This window comes from Gorilla gorilla, chromosome 22 (assembly GCF_029281585.2).
Source record: "Gorilla gorilla gorilla isolate KB3781 chromosome 22, NHGRI_mGorGor1-v2.1_pri, whole genome shotgun sequence".
NCBI lineage: Eukaryota > Metazoa > Chordata > Mammalia > Primates > Hominidae > Gorilla > Gorilla gorilla.
The window spans coordinates 2,507,904-2,520,323 of NC_073246.2; the positions used below are offsets into that span (position 1 = coordinate 2,507,904).

Below are 12,420 nucleotides of genomic sequence, written 5' to 3' on the forward strand. Positions count from 1 at the left end.
TCTTTTAAATTAAAAACTTTTTTTTTTAGAAATTGAAAAAGAAACCAACAAAATATATGGAATCTCAAGTGACCATGAAGAGCCCAAAAATGTTTTAAAAAACAACAATTTTAGTGACCTCACCTTTTCTTATTTCAAAGCACATTACACAGCAACAGTAGTTAAAACAGTTTCTCGCATAAAGACAGATGATTTTTCCAATAAAACAGAAGGTAGCACAGACGTAAACCTCGCACATATGAGCAAACAGTTATTTACACACCCATATTCATTGCAGCATTATTCACAAAGGTCAATAGGTGAAAGCAACACAAACTTTCCTCATAGAATGAATAAATAAATATAATTTGTAATATAAAAGTAATGGAATATTACTCAGGTTTTAAAGGCAGAAAATCTTGTACCATCCACAATAAAGAGAAATCTTGACAACGTGATGCTAAGTAAAATTAGTCACAATAAAACCGATACTCCATGATTCTACTTATATGTAATATCTCTAATATTGAAACTTAGAAACAGAAAATAGAATGATTTTTTTCAGGAGCCAAGTGGTAAGAAAAATGGGTAGTTGTCATTTCATGTGTACTGAGTTTCAGTTTTGCAAAAGAAAAAGGTTTTACAAATATGTTGCAAAGCAATGTAAATACACTTAACATGACTGAACTGTATAGGAAAAAATATTAAAGATTCTAAATTTTATGTTATGAATTTTTACCACAATCGAAATTAAAAATGACACCCAAGGGCCAAGAGAGATGGCTCATGCCTGTAATCTCAGCAGTCTGGGAGGTGGAGGCATGCAGATTACTTGAGGCCATGAGTTCAAGACCAGCCTGGACAACATGGTGAAACCCCAGCTCTATACAAAATACAAAAATTAGCCAGGCATGGTAGTGAACATCTTTAATGCCAGCTACTGAAGAGGCAGAAGCAGGATAATTGCTTTAACCTGGGAGGTGGAGGTTGCAGTGATCCAAGATTGTGCCACTGCACTTTGGCAACAGGGTGAGAGTCTGTCAAAAAAAAAAAAAAAAAAAAAAGACACCCGAAGAGACAGAGTTACAAAGTTTTTGAAAAATTTTCTTCATATCGCATAAATCTTTCTTTCACACTAAGATAATATAAACAATAGATTTTGAAATTAAGACAATTTCCATGATTACTCACTTAGACAGAATCAATTATTGGCCATCAAACAAGAAGAAAACATATAAGTCATAAACAAAATAGGTGTAATATTTATATTAGCAAACAAACAGTTAAATCATTATATTAACAAAAGACATAGGGATGGTTCATATTTGACTTTTGCCCCACACTGTCTTAAGGTGTACAGAGTTGAATATTGTCATACAAAATTTTATTATGTAAATTAAAACTAAAAACAATAAACTGATGTAAGTTGCCCTACCCTAAAATATGAAACACAGAAATACAAAATTGCAAAACAAAGTTAAAAGATACATTAACCCCCAGAATTCTTATTTGAATAATGTAATTCAAAATTATAATAAATAAGTAGAAAGTAAAAACACAATTAACTGCTGTGAGAAGCCTACTCTAAAAAATACAAAAACATAAAATTATAAAACATAAATAAGAGAAATTTTAATCCATAAATTCCTGAATAAACATAGTGTCCAACTGAAAGAGAGTCCTAGGTAACTACAATTTTCAACTCTTCCTGTGAATCCATGAAAAGTATAAATTTTGAATTATTTGGATACAGTTAGGGCAACAACATTGCAGAGAAAACACATTATAATTATTACAAAGAGCTGTGATGAGAAAGTTTTAAGGAATAAGCATGTAGGTAATACTAGAGAAAGTTTTAAATTATGCTACTGATGCATTGTTGTTTTCCTTACACAAAAGGGTAAGGCTGTAATCTAGCCTTTAATAGAAAGGTCTTACATTTTTATATATGATAACAATATAAATATTGTAAATACAGTATAAAACATTGATATATAAAATAAAAATTGGAAATAAATTGTACTATTAGTCAAATAAAAGTTGGGAAAACTGGAAGAAAATGCCAATAGTAACATTGTGCCTAGATTTAATTAAACATACAAGCCAAATATTTTAATAAGTTATTAATTATATAATTTATACATAATATATACTTTGGAGCATGCCATTTTACAACTTCTGAGACTGAAATTACAGACAAATGTGACACATGATAATTCAGAAAGTGAAAACACAGTCATAGTAATCTTCATATTAAAGAAGACAGAATCATAAATTAATAAGTGAGAAATAACGTAATAATTGGGAATTCAATATATGTTGAACAATATTCTAATTTCCCTTATGGAAAAAGTTTTTGTAAGAAATCTGTAAAATGAGTACATACAATAAACCATCTTACAGTAGAGGCTGTTGACATACAGAGTTAAAATTTCTATGATAAATTTCTACTAAGAAAAAGAAAATTTTTAAATAAAATAATTAGATTTTCCTATTTAATAAGATAATTTTTGCCTATAAAGTTTTTCAGTCTAATTTTTTTGTAGAATTAGGTTTTAGCCTTCATAAGACTTGACATTGGAAAGCAGAAAACAGGTGTCATCTGTCTCTGGTGTTCCTGGAATTTCTAACCCAAATGCCAATTCCTCCACAGCTCCCCTCACACACTTCTCAATTGAAGCACAACAGATTTATTAAAAATGGCATAACAGCGGTCTCCAGAAATGTGCAGAGACTTTCCCAGATCCCCAAAAGCAATGACAAACTATTCAGATCATTTAGGTTCTCACAAGATTCTGGGAGGACTTTAGATTTCAGTGTGAATGCACTGGAAGATTCTAAGAGAGAGGGAGAGAGAGAGAATGTGTGTGTGTGTTGAAATCAGAACCCCACCTTATGTGTTTATTGTGGAACTTGGAAATGAAAGCCTAAAGCTGAAAATTAAAATCACACCTGATAGCACCTTGCAAACTATTTTCTGTGCTAGATGGGTCGTTCTAGGGTGTAGGACCCTGGTAACACCCTTTTCCCCTCCTTCCGAAAAGAGCTACGCACACTGCTCAAAGCCTGCATCTACATGTACCATGTCCAAGACCAGCTCAAGAGCCTTGAACCATATGCCACCTTCAGCAGAGTTGACTGCAGCTGCTTGTTCTTCCTGAGCATCTTCTCCAATGGTCACCTGAGAGTTGCGGGAGGCATTGGGGCCAGGATTGAACAGAGGAAAAAGGAACACGGAGGCCAGGTGCTGAGGACCAGGCCATCTCACCTGGAGGGTTCTGGCCCTGAGACATCCAGACCAGCATGACGTTTAGGTGCAGAGAGCTGGCCCTGGGTGGCCTTGTGCTGACCACGGGCCTCGGCCCCTCAAACAATGGGAAATGAAAGAATGGCTGCGAAATGGGCCCTGTCGACTGCGTGTCACCTGAGCACATTCTCCCAGGGGTCCAAGAAGGGCCATCGTGTCTCCAGAACCAGAACTGGAAGGTGAAACTGCCAGGGGGAACAAAGAAGAGGGTCCTCAGTTGGGTGGAGGGTCTCACAGCAAGATGCCTGCCTTAATCAAGCTTGGCCATTCCTGAAGCATGTTCAGTGACTAAAAGTGCCTGCCATGAGCAGCTGGAACACACTCTGAGAACTGCAAAATGCATGGGGACCTCATGTACCTGTTTGTAATTACAGCCAAGGACCAGCAGGCAGCATTACCGCATCCACATGGGGCTTTTGCTGGAACCAGTAGGTCTCTGCCAGCCCCTCTCAGGCTCCTGGGATGCCACTAGTTCTGGGTCTGTGGACAGATAACCAGGACACTTACTCAGTGTTCAACCACTCGTTGTGGCCTACAGCCTATCGCTCAACCCCAGCCCCACCAGCCCCTTCTTCCTAAGCCATTCCTCATGCCAGAAGAAAAGGCAATGTCTTTGTCCCACAGCCGCTGCCTTGTATCATGTCATGTAGGGGTATGGAATGAGTCGATCAGCCTAAACTCCAGTTCTTTTGCCTGAGGAATCTGTCGCCATCATCTGAGTTTCCCTCTAGGGAGCTGTCAGTGTGGGAGAGATCAGCCCTGGAAGAGAGGCCCACCTGCTTCTGTTTGACTTCAGGGCAGCCTCTCAGGGCAAGAACCCAGAGCTGGTGGAGGCCTCACAGAAGCCTGTGGCAGGGCTCTGGGCTTGGTGGGCTGAGCATCTCCCTCTCTGCTGCCTGCCATGTGGCCCACAACCACCCATTCAAGAGGGTCACCACCACATTGCAGGTGTGCAGCTGGACAGTTCCCCAGGCAGAGCCTGCCATGGACTGCATGCACACAGAGGATGCATACCTTGAAGTTGGACCATGAGGAGAACATTCCTGAAGAGGTACATGCAGCCTGGCCCTGACCTCACTGGGAACCCCCTTCCATCTGAGTACTAGACAGAATTCTGTACACTTTCCTGGAGGCTCCATGCTGCTCTGTTCATTTGGAAGTTTGAGGCTATCTGTGAGGAAGTAACAAAAGAGATATCTCAGAGCAGGTTGTGGGGCACAGGCTGAGCCCTTGTCTCCCTCCCTAGTCCCTCTGCAGACACGGGGCTGGAAGAAGGACCTGTGGATAATAAGGGAACTGCTTTCAAGAACCAGCCTGAGCAGCTGCTTCAAGAAAGAGCCACATTAAATGTGCTTACAGCTCCTGATGAGGGAATTGCCGCCTCAGGCCCGCCTGCCATCTGTGAGAAGGTTTTCTTGCTAACAGGATGAAAGCAAAGAAAGCTGGAATGAGCTCACACCTCTCAGGCGCCTTGAAGGCTGTTGGGGTTCCTTCCAGGCCTTCTAGCCTTCTGCTTTTTGGCAGGCCACCCAAGCACCTTTTCCGGCCTCTGAGACTTCCATGCTCTGGAAGGAGAGGGTCCCACTTTTCACTAGGCTATGGGGCCAGGCCCATCCAGCTCCCCCGCTTCCACTAACAACCATGGGGCTCTCAGCAGGGCACACACTGCCCAAACATGGCCCTTCTAAGGCAGAAGATCATGTGCCTTCCAGTTTCAGCTTGCTCGGGCTTAAAAGTTATCAGTGCTGTTATTAAGACAGGTAAGTGAGAAAGGAAAACTTGCTGTAAAAGTTTCCTGTAATCTTACCACGGAGATCATCAGCACAGATGACAGCACAGGCGGGGCTGCTGGGGAGGTTGAGGGAGAGTTTCCAGCCTGTTCTACCAGCTGGTCCTTGCCAGGGGTGCCTCATGATCCAGTCCCTTAGAGAAGCATGCAGACATCTCAGGAAGGATCTGGAAGGTGCAGATCAGGGCAACCCAGCACCACTGATGGTGGAGTGGGGCTACCTCCCATCAAGGTGTGTCTCCACAGCTGACCCTTGGAGCCAGGAGGTGATTTACAACATGTGCATGGCAGTGAACTCCATCAGCTGCGTGGCCTTCAACATTCACTTAAACTCGGACATCTCACCAGAAAGCAGTGGGGACTTGCCAATGCAGAAGCCTGCAAAGTGGAACACAGCCTCATGGGGTGGGGGATGTGGGGCCTGCCTGCTCATCTGAGCACTGCTCCCTGAGGGTGTGATCTGCAGGATTCCTGAAGGAGGGCTGTGAGCTCATCAGCAAGGCCCTGAGCCTGTGGAACATGCCTGAGGCCATGCCCATGGGGATTTGTGTCTACTTGCACCTCCTTGCTCATCTCAGTACACTACAGGTGACTGTGCCCAGGTGGGCCTCAAGCATCCCCTGGGCTGTGTCAGCAAAGGGCTCTGGGCCTGGCCTGGCATTGAGGGATGGCAAATAAGGGGCCTGGGGTTGCATTGTCACCCTCTATGGTAGCATAAAATGAGAGAGTCCGACCTGCAGGACTGGAACCCTATCAAGGGGGTTAAGAGGCTGCTCACTTTCCCTCAGGGACCCATGTGGAGGAGCTGAGGGAGGTTAAGGAGACCCTAGGGACTCTCTTGTTCTGTCTGGGCTTCCCCCTGCTCCATCGTTTGATGACCATTTTTCTGGGAAGAGCTCAGGAACCTCCTGTGCTCTAGTGAGGAGGGTCCTCCCCTCACAGGGTATTCTGAGACTGTGAGTGAGAAGCTAACACAGTGCCTTAGAATACTCATGGGAGCTGTCATCCTCTGTGACCATCACGTGGCCTTGCAGTGTCCAGACTGCCTGGCCTGCCTGGGGTTTGGTGAGGCTGTTTTGTGGTCAGCTGCTTTAGAATCTCACTTTCTCTGCAATCAAACAGTGACTGTTTTTGTGTCTGTTTATGGGTTTAAAAAATCCTAATATTTCATTTATAGTAGTTTCAGCTTGTATGTGTTTATTTGTATAAATTTTATTAGAATAAAGAGGGCTTAAGACAATAGCATCTTAAGGTCTTAATGAGGCATAGACTTTCATGTCACAACAGCTAGTGTTGACTTCCTTTTGCTGCCTTTGTGTAAAGTATAAATAGAAAGTGCAGCCAGAGGTGACTAGAGCTGAGCTGCTTGGGCTTGCTTGCTGGTCTGCAGTCAGGTGGACTCTGGCTGTGAGGTGGTGCCCACCCTGGATCTACATCCCCCACCCCCTCTCCTTAGTGCCTGAGTAACAAACAAGGCCGTGCTAACGAGAGGGCGAATGATGGGCATCGGGCACCCCAATACTATCCGGGAAGATTTGAATGCCATCTAGGCTGGGGCTGTTGGGGGTAGGGGCTGTGGCTGCCTTTGCTTGTCATGGTGCCACCCACAGATGTGCCTGCCCTGTGCTGCTTCTCCAGCAGCCGGCTGCCCATGGCCCTGAGCCTGTCACACCATGCTTGCTACCTCATGCTGCTTGTGTTGGACAAACCCATCCCGAGATGGCGCTGCCAGATGTGAGTGCTGAAAGGGGGCAGCATCTTTGTCCTGGGGTATTAGGAGCTGACCAGATTCCTCCTGATTCCCTCCCAGAACAAGTGGGGCTGGTGCTGCAATTAATGATGCCTCCCAGAAGCTGTATTTGCACTGGCTGAGCGAATACACAACGCACTGACCTAAATAAAGACACGTGAATGGGGTGTGTGGACATCAGTTAGCAGCTGGGAGACAGGTGCCTCTCAGGCCTCTCGTGCTCCAGCAAGTGTGGAATATGCCTGTGCCCATGAGTGTAGACATCTGGAGTGTATACATTTGGCTGCTGCCTTTGCTGCCACTATTCCCAGGCACAACCTGGTTTAAACTCCAGGTTTTAAGTAAAAATATAGGAGGCTTTTTGCCACACACCTACTTGAGAGGCTGAGGTGAAAGCATCACTGGAGCCTAAGAGTTTGAAGCTGCAGTGACTCATGATTCAGCCACTGCACTGACAGAGTGAGACCTGCATGCGCCCTTCTACAGAGAATAGCTCTGGGGCATTTGGGGATCCCTACAGTCCCGGGTCCTCCCTGTCCCCTGCTGCCTGTGCTCCTTTCCTTGCCTGCTGTCAGAACCTAACGTGGAGGCTGTTGCCACCCTGTGAGCCTGAGGGAGCTGTGTCTGACTGGAGCTTCTGTCTGGGGTTTTGCAAAGCGATTCTTATGAATATGGTCTGTCCAGATACCTTGTTTCAAAGGAAGTGAGCAAGAGCTAGCAAATGTAGCCACCCCACAGCTGATAAACAACTTTGTCTTGTTTTTAAATCATCAATCTTCATTTCACATTGGAATAAAGAAAGTGAAACCTGCTACCCGAGCCTCGCCCGTGTGTTCTGTAACCCAGACTCATTTGGTTGTGTGGGCTGTTGTCATAAATGGTATAAAAAAGTTATGCATAAATTAGATCAAGTATAACATTATGCTTATAATGTCACTTGAGTGAGAGGTAAGAGGGTAGAGTCACAGGAAATCTGTTGGGGTTTACATCCCTGCTACTTACCAAGCTCATGAGAGTGTGGCACAGGTGACCATCACCTGACATTGGTGACAGAGGAGAAAAGGCCAACATGAAGGCCAGGTAGGGGAGAGATGCTACGCTGTGGCACCAGGCCCTGTGCATGCTGGGCCTGTTAGGTCACTGAACATCTAACAACACGGGAACCAGCTCTTTTCACATCATTTGAGGTAAGACGATGGGGGAGCACTCTCCAGAAGTCACATTGCACTGGGAGAATGGAGGAGAGTCTACATCCCGCCATCCTACGGTAGGTTTTAGATTGAGCTGGACTCTCTTGGACAGCTAATGAGATGGGAGGAAGACAGTCCCCCAGGTGCACCTGACAGCCAGAGCCTATGAAGTTAGGGGGGTTGTGTGGGGGTGGCCTGTCCCTATGAGGAGGAGCTTAAAGCTCCTAAAGCTGGTGGCTGCTGCTCTGCCATCCCTCTAGAGAGCAGGCAGGTCCTCAGCTACATGAATATCTGAATGTCTTTTGGACTGTTAGAGAGTCCTCTGTGTCTTAGAAATCTTGAAAAGAAAAACAAATCTCAATTTTAATGTTGATTAGTTTCTCTGAGCCAATTGGGAAAAAAAAAGTCCTTCACCTCAAAGGTTTAAGTGACACCGAAGGGTAGCCACCAGTGTCTCGGCCACTGAAGCCTCATGCATGCTCCCACTACCAGTTTGATTTGCAGCCTCATAGTTGTATTGTACTAAATATTCTTTCCTCTGGCCTTGTCCAGTGAACACGGTTCACATGGCTAACACCACTTCTTGAGATGCGAGCACCATGCAAAGCTGAGAATGGATTGGGTTTTGTGACCATTGTGCCTCCTCCTCACCTGAGAGGCCCATTTTTCCTGGTTGATTCATTAAGTGTATTAGTGCTGTCAGTCACCTTTGGACAATTCAAATGACAAGTGGCTGTTGATTCATAAAGAAAATGAAGGCTTTAGATGTGAAACCCTCCTTTTCTCTTGTCCTTCTCTTAGGTGAAAGATTTTATTTTTTTCAAAAGGCTACATACTGGTATCCCAGCAGGTGTAGTTTGAGAACTGGCATTTGTTAGGCCATGGTTTCAGCGTGGATGGGCAACTCTTCAAGATGGAAAAACAAGTCTCACTGAGTTGCTGGAGCCACACTCACATTTCTCCACATCCCCCACAATGGGCTTTCAGTTTTCTCCTGTGCTTGAATTTTTTTCACATACAAATTGTTTATACACACACACACACACACACGTCACACTCTGTCAGTGCATGGGCTGAATCTTGGTTCACTGCAGCCTCAAACTCTTAGGCTCCAGTGATGCTTTCATCTCAGCCTCTCAAGTAGCTGGGACTACAGGCATGCAAAGCTACACCCAGACAATTTTTAAATATTTTTCTGGAGACTGAGCCTACTTATGTTGCCCAGACACGTCTTGAACTCCTGGGATCAAGCGATCATCCCACCTTGGCCACCCAAATGTTTAGATTACAAGTGTGAGCTAGCACTCTCAGCAAAAATATATTTTAAAGAAACGTTACAATCAAATTATGAGTTATGATTATGCCACTGCCCTCCAGCCTGGGCACCAGAGCAAGACCTTGTATCCAAAAACTAAGCAAAACTAAAAAAGAACAAAAAAAACCTTATAAACAAATTAAATTTTAAGATTATGTCATCTGTGTCCTTCCCTGCCCTCCAAGCTATCAATGTTAAATATAATGGTTATTGAGAAAATGGTTAGATATTATTAAGAAATTTCTATATATCTTCCAGCTGAGAATAGGTATTCTGATGTGGCCCAAATATTTTCTCACCGCTACCTTCGGGGTCTAAACTAGCAAATCAGGACACCTGCAAAGGACAGTTGGTCATTTTCAAATAGAAAGAGAAATACCCCGTTCATGAGAGTAATCCAGTGATTTTCAAAAAGACAAGTCAGACTGACATGCAGCGTAGTCAGGGCACAATTACCCTGGAATAATCACTTCACACAGAATGGTTGAGGAGACTTTCTAAGATGAGCAAATTTGGGCAACATAATCCTTGCTTATTTATTCCCGGCCCCCGCTGCCCGCCTGATTCCTAATGGCCACACCACAGTGTGGTCAGCAGTGGGATGTAGCGTGGTGAGAGAGGGGCTCAGGGATGGGATGAAGGTCTTTCCTGCTTTATCAAAATGCAGGTTAAAAAGTTGTTAAAAAGATGTCCAAATGTTCTAATTCCTGCTGTTAAATAGCTGCTAAGATGCATTATACAACAGACCCAGGTAAGGGAAGGAGCATGTGCATTTCAAGTCTCAGCTCACGTCTTAATTAGCTGCGCTACTCTGGGCATGTGACCCCAGCTATACGAGCCTGTTTGCCTGTCAACCAAAAACAATCCTAAGCAAAAAAAACAAAGCTTGAGGCATCCTGCTACCAGACTTCAAACTATACTACAAGGCTACAGTAACCAAAACAGCACAGTACTGATACCAAAACAAATATATAGACCAATGGAACAGAACAGAGGCCTCAGTAATAACATCACACATCTACAACCATCTGATCTCCAACAAACCTGACAATAACAAGCAATGGAGAAAGATTTCCTACTTAACAAATGGTACTGAAAGAACTGGCTAGCCACATTCAGAAAACAGAAACTGGGCCCCTTCCTTAAATCTTATACAAACATTATCTCAAGATGGATTAAAGTCTTAAATATAAAACACCAAACCATAAAAACCCTAGAAGAAAACCTAGGCAATACCATTCAGGACATAGGCATGAGCAAAGACTTCAGGAATAAAATACCAAAAGCAATCACAACAAAAGCTAAAATTGACAAATGAGATCTAATTAAACTAACGAGCTTCTGCACAGCAAAAGAAGCTATCACCAGAGTTACCAGGCAACCTACAGAATGAGAGAAAATTTTTGCACTCTATCCATGTGTCAGAGGTCTAATATCCAGAATCTACAAGGAACTTAAATTCACACACACAAAAAAAAGAAACATCAAAAAGTGAGTAAAGAATATGAACAGACTATTCTCAAAAGAAGACATTTGGCTGGGCGTGGTTGATCAAGCCTGTAATCCCAGCACTTTCAGCCGTGGAGGCAGGTGGATCATGAGGTCAGGTGTTCAAGACTAGCCTGGGCAACATGGTGAAACCATGTATCCACTAAAAACACAAAAAATTAGCATGGTGTTTTGATGGGTGGCTGCGATTCCAGCTTCTTGGGAGGATAAGGCAGGAGAATCACTTGAACCTGGGTGGCAGATGTTGCAGTGAGCTGAGATCCTGCCACTGGACTCCAGCCTGGGTGTCAGAGCAAGACTCCATCTTAAAAATAATAATAAATAAATAAAAAGAAAAGGAAGAAGGAGAAGAAGAAGAAGAAGAAGAAGAAGAAGAAGAAGAAGAAGAAGAAGAAGAAGAAGAAGAAGGAGAAGAAGACATTTATGTAGTCAACAAACACACAAAAAGAAAAAAGAAAAAAGCTCATCATCACTGATGATTAGAGAAAAGCAAATCAAAACCACAATGGGATACAATCTCACACCATTTGGAATGGCAGTTATTAAAAAGTCAGGAACAGATGCTGGTGAGGCTGTGGAGAAATAGAAAGGCTTTTACACTGCTGGAGGGAGTGTAAATTAGTTCAACCATTATGGAAGACAGTGTGGTGATTCCCCAAGTATCTAGAACCAGAAATACCATTTGACCCAGCAATCTCATTACTCGGTATATACCCAAAGGAATATAAATCATTCTAGCATAAAGACACATTCACTCATATATCTATTGCAGCACTGTTTACAATAACAAAGACTTGGAACCAACCTAATGCCCATCATTGACAGACTGGAAAAAGAAAATGTGGCACATATACACCATGAAATAATATTCAGCCATAAAAAGAATGAGTTCATGTCCTTTGCAGGGACTTGAATGACGCTGGAAACCATTCTCTTCAGCAAACTAACACGGGAACAGGAAACAAAACACCATATGTTCTCACTCATATGTTGGAGTTGAACAATGAGAACACATGGACACCGGGAACAAAACATCACACACTGGGGCCTGTTAGGGGGTTGAGGTCAAGGGAAGGGAGAAAATTAGGACAAATACCTAATGCATGTGGGGCTAAAATCCTAGACGTCAGGTTGAGAGAAGCAGCAAACCACCATGGCACATGTAAAACTTTGTAACAAACCTGCACGTTCTGCACATGTATTCCAGAACTTAAAGTAAAACAAACTAACAAAAATGCACTAAGGCTGAGGGGGAGTGGGGGTAGGGGCAGGAGTCAGGTGGGGGTGGGTGAGTCCTGGAGTTTTATCCAATCATTGACACTGATGTGGGAACCGCCCAATCAGGCGCGCAGTTGGAGAGGACAGGAAAGGAGGGCGTGGCTTCCGGCGTTTGGCGGGATCTTTGTCTCTCGCTGGCGTTGGCACAGGAACTTGGGATCCATCTCCTCTTTCGCCTCCTCCACCTTGGGAGCCCCGGGCTACTCTCTCACAGACCCTGTTGCCCTGTGATCTGTAGGTCCTTGGGGACCCACAGTTAAGATACCAGGACATCCTGGAAGCTGGGAAACGGTGAGTATACGG

General features: G+C 43.9%; 1 long non-coding RNA gene across 2 annotated transcripts in view; it reads left to right on the forward strand.

Moving 5' to 3' along the window:
- The first annotated feature begins 12,238 nt into the window (after window positions 1-12,238).
- The window catches only part of LOC129530474 (uncharacterized), a 47,053-nt gene continuing 46,871 nt past the window's right edge, over window positions 12,239-12,420 (forward strand). For both annotated transcript variants that reach the window (XR_010132437.1, XR_008675841.2), the window contains exon 1: window positions 12,239-12,408. This is a non-coding gene — a long non-coding RNA (uncharacterized lncRNA). The remainder of the gene's footprint in view (window positions 12,409-12,420) is intronic.